The sequence below is a fragment of the Brassica oleracea genome, chromosome C7 (assembly GCF_000695525.1).
Source record: "Brassica oleracea var. oleracea cultivar TO1000 chromosome C7, BOL, whole genome shotgun sequence".
Taxonomy (NCBI): domain Eukaryota; kingdom Viridiplantae; phylum Streptophyta; class Magnoliopsida; order Brassicales; family Brassicaceae; genus Brassica; species Brassica oleracea.
The window spans coordinates 19909236-19916330 of record NC_027754.1 but is presented as its reverse complement, the minus strand read 5'-3'; the positions used below and the strand labels follow the sequence as shown (position 1 = coordinate 19916330).

Sequence of the window (7095 nt, the reverse complement as noted above, 5' to 3'; positions counted from 1 at the left end):
AAAATTAAAACCACACAATCATGATTTATCAGGCAAAATAAAAGAACCGATGATGAATTTATTAAAGATGGGGAGATGTAGAGACTAAAGAAGAAAAACTGATTCATGAAACTCAAAGAGCCAATCTGTGTTTCTTAGATGAGTCATGAACCGATGATTAAAAATTGAAAGCCCTAAACTTCCATTGAATAGAACGCTTACAGACCAAAGAGGTTTATTGAGTTTTTTTTTAACGAATCTCATTTCAAAACGTGAGTTATAAAGTATTTATTAAATCATTAGATAAAATAAATAAGTGTGGGTCCCACTGAAAAAACCGAAGAATCAAAGGTTTCCGACCTTCATAAATATATATTTGTTTCAGTCATTAATGTACAAAGAATCCTTTAGCTCAGTGGTATAAATATTGTTGTTTAGATTTCAATAACTCGGGTTCGAGTCACAGACTTGACACTTTTTTCACACTTTTTAAAAATGAGACCCACATATCGCTGACGTGTCGCATCAGAAGTGATGCAACTGCCCTATTATAATGTAGATTTTATTATACTCTCCACCCTTTTCTAATTAGTCGGTATCTAATCGTTACCTCTAGTCACATAAAAACCCTAGTTTTGTCGGCAACACTCCAAATAACTTAGGCAGACTTACAAAACTTGAGATGGAGGAAGTAAACGGAGATCTTGCAGAACAATATAATAACATTCCAAAAAGACACTCTATTACGAAGTTTCCAAAATTCTATATTTAAAACTTAAAGGTGTTTTTCTCCAGAATCAAAAATTCGAACTTAATTTCAAAACTATTTGTATTTTATACAATGATCCTTATATTTGCTATAATCAATTTAAATTCATAAAACTTTTTAAATAACTAAGCGCATATATAAAAATATTGCAACAATATTAATTAATAAAATGTTATATTAAAATAGAAATTTTAAATAGAAATAACATGATCTATACTATTAAAGCATAATCTCTAATAGAATTATGTCCTTATTTTTCTATGATATTTACAATGACATGCCACTCCTTATTTTTAGGATCTTTTTCAATTAATTAAAATCTACCAAACAATTAATTTAGGAAATATTCCCAAAGTAAGAATAAAATAATTAAATCATGTATAATCTCTTATTCTCTTTCCTCTACCATTTCATTTTCAAAACATATCCAATATATTTATTATCATAAGAATATTTACATCAACTTCTTATAAGAACATATCCACTACAATTTTTTTTATATTATAGTTTTTTTAAGAATGTTATTGTTTTGCCGTTTGGAGTTGTCGATACAACACTAAACTAAACACTATATATAATTTTTAAACAAAAATTAGTGAAAATTTATTAAGTTTAAAATATTTGAAAATGAAAATTTAATACATAAATTTGATATTATAAATATGTCAGAAATATCATAATATGTAAACAAATATCTTAACAAACAATTTATTAATGTGCATAAAATCTTATACCTTAACATATCAACAACATTTTTTGAGTATTTGTTAAGGAAAAAATATATTCCTCATCAAAACATTCAGTATAATTTTTATCATTATAAATTATATCAAGCTTTAAAACATTAAAATTATTTAAAAATAATGGAGGACATGTCAAATAGACAAATTTTGCTATTTTATTCTCATATATATATATATATATAGAACTTTTGATAAATTTTGGAAATTAATAACACCAACAAATTATATATGTGAACATATGCAATGTATGGGTTATATATGGGTCACCAGATCAACCGATCAACCACCGGTAAGTCGGATATGAAAATACTATTTGAAGCATAAACATTATAATCAAACATCTATAAAATTATTTTTTTAATAAAAAATTATAAATTCATGCAAATATTTCAAAATTGTCAATAAGATACCATATTTTTCAAAATTGTCAATAAGATACCATATTTTTCAAAAATTGTCAATAAATGTTTTTAAACTTCAAGCAAGATACCATATTATTCCATAAAATTATTTCCGTAATGCATATATGATCAATTAGTGCATTTCAAAGTAAAAAATTACTCTCTTTGTTTTTAATTTGTAGCTTACAAACTAAAAATTGTTGAAATCGGGCAATCTTAAACTTGTAAATACATTAGATCTGAACAAGAAAGTAAAAGAGAAAAATAGATACTGCTAAAAGACTTAAATTATATCGATGATACTAATACTCGTGAATACATTCGATCTGAATAAGAAATACTTGTACGAAAAGATATCAAAACAGCAACAACAACCATTTTCGGTTACACAAAATTTGTTTAGACAATATTTTAGAGATTTTAGAGGTTCCGGATCAAATTTACATGACTATTAGTATTGTTGTAATATTTAAATTTGTATAATAGTTATATCTTCATGTAATTTCTTAGAAGCTTTTTTGTTGTTAAGTTTTTTTTTGTATTGTTGTTGTCTAAATCTTGTTTAAAAAAAATCTAAATCTTATTTTAAAGATTTATTTAATTTTATGTGTAAAACTTGAATTTATAATAAAAATGAAATTTTTATAAGATAAATTTTTTTAAAGATTAATACGATAAAGAAGAAAATATTTAAGAATTATAAATGTGATGTGTAATTATAAGGACCAAAATGCAAACAAAATATATAACTTCAAATTTAAAGTTTTGAGTAGTGAAACATCAAATGTAGAGTTTCACTTCCCAAAACTTTAAATTTGAAGTTTTTTTTTAAAGAGCAAAAAACTTCATATTTAAAGTTATAAAGTGTTTTTTGGAGATGGTATAAAGTTGAACATATTACTTGTTTGTGTTCTCTTTCAGAAACTGAACTGGTAACTCCTCGTGAAAGCTATATATCTTTCACTCTCAATAGCTTAACAAAATTTTGATTATCAATTTGCATTGAACTTGTTTTTGCACGATTTTCTCATCAGCTTAAACAAGCTAGCCATTCAACGTGCCAAAGTAAGTGGTCATGAAGAAATAGCCAGAATTTTGATCGTAAGATGCTCCCCAGCTTTGGGTATGTCTTGTATTGTTTCTATCATTCTTAAAATATCCAACAAGTAATAATAAAATACTTGTGTTATTTGTCTATTCTAGCTTTATGAAGCGTTCCAGTTTTGACCCTATGAACGTGTAAAAAAATCTAAAACCACATTACCGTGAAATGATGGAGTACTAGTAAGTAATCATTAATCCATACGAGACATGTCTCCTGAAAAGAAGGCACACACACATATATCACAGCACACACATTAAAATAGTTTTCTTGCATTACAAACGCATATGTTTACTATTGGTTTTTATTAAAGGCAGGATTGGACCAAACTGATTCTAGACATCTGAGGTGAAACGTGCGCTTTCCAAAATGGTTTCTGCGTTTCCCAAATCAAATCCATCGCCTCTATGGAACTCTTTAATCTGCAATTATGGGTATATACCTAGATCGTGAATACAATGGACCAACTAACACATATATGATGAATAATGTTGAGACTGTATCCAAAGTCTTGATAATGAAAATTGTAGTACCTGGTTATGAGGCAGATCTTTGAACTCCGGAAGAACCAAACGTTGAGTGAACTCAATGTATGAAGCCGGGATTGTTTCAGTGACCCCATCTGCAAATTCAAACGCAATCTTCTCCGAGATGGATGACACTTGTAATAGTAGACCATCTTGACTCACTGAAATACATATTCATTGACATCCAGTCCAATTATAAAACAGATAAATAATAGAGCCATTCTAATGAAAAGCCAAAAAATCTCATGATCACGAGGGGAACAAACCTTTGAGAATTCCTCCGTCGTTGTTGAGTTCGAATCCCTTTTCTTCTAGATACTCTTTGATGCATTTGATGTCACTGAATTGGTGTTTGAGTCGATGAACAGAAAATGCAAGATGGTTCATCATGTAGCCGTGAATAAGTACCCATGCCGCAAAATCACTCTCTCTGCACCGTTTCATATGTTAGCTTTTCATCAATAAGTTATTTTGTTAAAATCACACCTTCTAAAGTTTATTGTACACCTATAGCACTTTTAAGCTTTTTGTTTTTACTAGATAAGTAATATTTGTTTACCGAACATTACTGTTTTATGTTTTATCTTTATCTTCTTCTTTTTTCTTAGACCACTTCTCACGTAATATCTAGGAAATATAATTAGAGAGAAAGTTATATACTTGGCAAGTTGCTGGAAGTCGGTGGATATTGGCTTCTCCTAAATTAAAGACCCCAAAGTACTTGAAAGAACCGCTTGTTTACCTCCTTTCGGTTTTAGATACTTCCGTATTATCTCCTAATTAACAAAAACAACTAAGAATTATCAATCAATACTATTAAAACAGAAACACAAAATTGGACAAGACTTGTTTCTATATGAAATATTTTTAAAAACTATATATTATATTAAATTTTACTACAACTTTAATATTAATAACAGATTACCCTTAAATATAGCATAATTATGGAAAGATTTAACTAACAAATCTCTAACTAAACAAGTATCTTATTTATCCAATTTTGGTAATATTTGATTAAGAAATATCCACCAAAAATACCAATGTGATCCTATTAAAAATTAAAATCAGTTAATAAATCATGCTAACCGTCTACCCTGTCCTCTCTAATATCCGACTGTTGGTAATTTGATTTACGATTGCTATATTCTATGAAAAAATACACTCACTGTTATGACCATGCAATATCATATTTATCAAAACTTTGTGTGATATACTTTATTCATCTATTATACATTGTATCACAGAAATTATGGTGAACCTACACTTATTTGTAGTTAAATTTACTTTGACTTATACATTATACTAGGTCTCTTGCCCGCATATGCGAGCTTAATCGTTACAAATATTTATTAGCTTATTTTTTATTAATTCAAAAACCAGCATAATAACTTATTATTTATGTTTTCAAAAAATTTAAAATCAAGCATATATATATATATATATATATATATATATGACAAAGACCTAATTAAATATATATGTTTAACTAAAATTTATTAAAGATAACATTGACTTTAACCACTGAATTTATTATAATTTTTTTATATTTTATTTTAGAATTTTATAATTGAAAATATGTTTTAAGATAACAACACAATATATAAGAATTATCTTATTTTTTTAAAAGTTAATATTATTAATAAAAATTCGTTTTGGATTATATAATTAATTAAGGGTATTATAGATATTAACCGCTTTAACTTTCAACGTGAGAACTCCGTTGCTAAAAATTACTTCGCAAATAATAGTATAGATTTCATAACAGTGACATATTGAACGAAAATAATATACATCTTCCTATAACTATTCTACCATTATAATATAGTTTCATCAGAAACATAATAATATAACATTTATAAATTATATGTCTTTAATTAAAAGTTCTTATTATTAGCTTATTGAGCTGACCGTGGATAAATCGTAGGTCGATAGTTTAATTAAGTTTAACATACATATTTTATATAAGGATTCAAAATAAACTTTTCTTTATTTTTCCAATTTCAGATAAAATATATAAAATATAATATAATTTGTTTCTTGTAACAAGTTGGAGTAAAGACATATAATAAAAATACAATAAGATTAAATTAATAAGTATTTAAATATTTAAAGCAAACATTGAAATTAACTCTAAAATTTTAAAAATATCAGTTTATCAAATTGGATTACATATCGGTCACTCGTCGGTTTAACTGGCTAGCCTCATATTTTAGCAATCTTTGCGCATTTTATCTGATTTTTAAATAATAGACATTTCTTAAAACCCAAACCGGATTACATATTGGATCACTGGGTTTACCGATTTAATCACTGGTCCGGTTCAGGTATAAAAGCGCTGATTTATATCTAAACAATGTTTTGAATATAATATTTTTTTCAAATTACAAAACATTTGTAACATTGTTAATGAAACTTTTATCACAAACTATCATGCGCTTCCAAATCACGGATCAAAATCTAGTTAGCATTAAAAACTATACATGGCCGGCTTAGATAGGAGGGCGGAGAATGCAACCGTCCCGGGCCCAAGGGTCCGATTTTGTTTTAAACAATTTATTTGAATTTTTTAGTTTAAAAATAGATATAAATATATTTGTAACTAAATTTTTCTATATATATTTTAAAAATCTTTTAAAAATAAAATTTTCAAATAAAATAATAAATTGCATAAATATCATAAATAATTATATTTAAAATAATTTTTAACTCATTAAAAAACTTTTGGCCAAAAAACCATATATATTTTTGTTTTTTCGCTCATGGGCGCTATAAATTCTTTTGAGCCGGACCTGATTCGCAACAATAACATTATGTTTGTGATCATTCATAATCATACCTTTGATTCAGAACTTAGTTCGTCCACAAGAAGCTCAGCTATAACAAGTCGTGGCAAAGGGCCATTGCCTAGACCATGACCATCATCGGGGACGTAAATATCCGGAGGAGAAAAAGTGAGAACTCTCAGTTTCTTCGTTGGAAAATCAAGCCCACCTTCAGCTTTATATCCATAATCAGGGGCGGACCTAGGTAAGCACTAGATGGGGCAAGTGCCACATACAACTTTTTTAATTTCCATTAGTTTTACTAAAAATGAAGAACTCAAATGGCTTAATTGTACAATGACCCATGCTCTTGGTTTCAAAATTTTGTTATTTATAATGGTGTGCCCCATATTGTAATGCTTGCTAGATCCGCCCCTGTCCATAATCCATGAAGAAGCTCGATAAGGATTCTATTCCGTAACCCTCCACCTACGCATACCCAAATAATTATAACTAGACCCTAATCGCGGATTTGAATTTTCGGTTTTTGGTTATTTATTTAACTAAATAATGTATTTGTAATATTTGATGTATTATATTCACCAAGTAAATATTTTTTTTGTCATCTTAAACCATCTATTTACGATGAATATTTGATATCATATAAAAAATTGAACAAATAGACGTAATTAGAAAATTGTAGACGATATATAAAAACAATGGTTATTAATGTAAAATATGAAGAAATATTATATTATGATTTAGTATGGCATAAAAGATTATAAATTAGTTATACATGTTTAAAGAAAATA

General features: G+C 27.3%; 1 pseudogene; it reads right to left on the bottom strand.

The window, feature by feature from the left end:
- Positions 1-3180: 3180 nt before the first annotated feature.
- LOC106304502 overlaps positions 3181-7095 on the bottom strand; it is a 6708-nt pseudogene continuing 2793 nt past the window's right edge.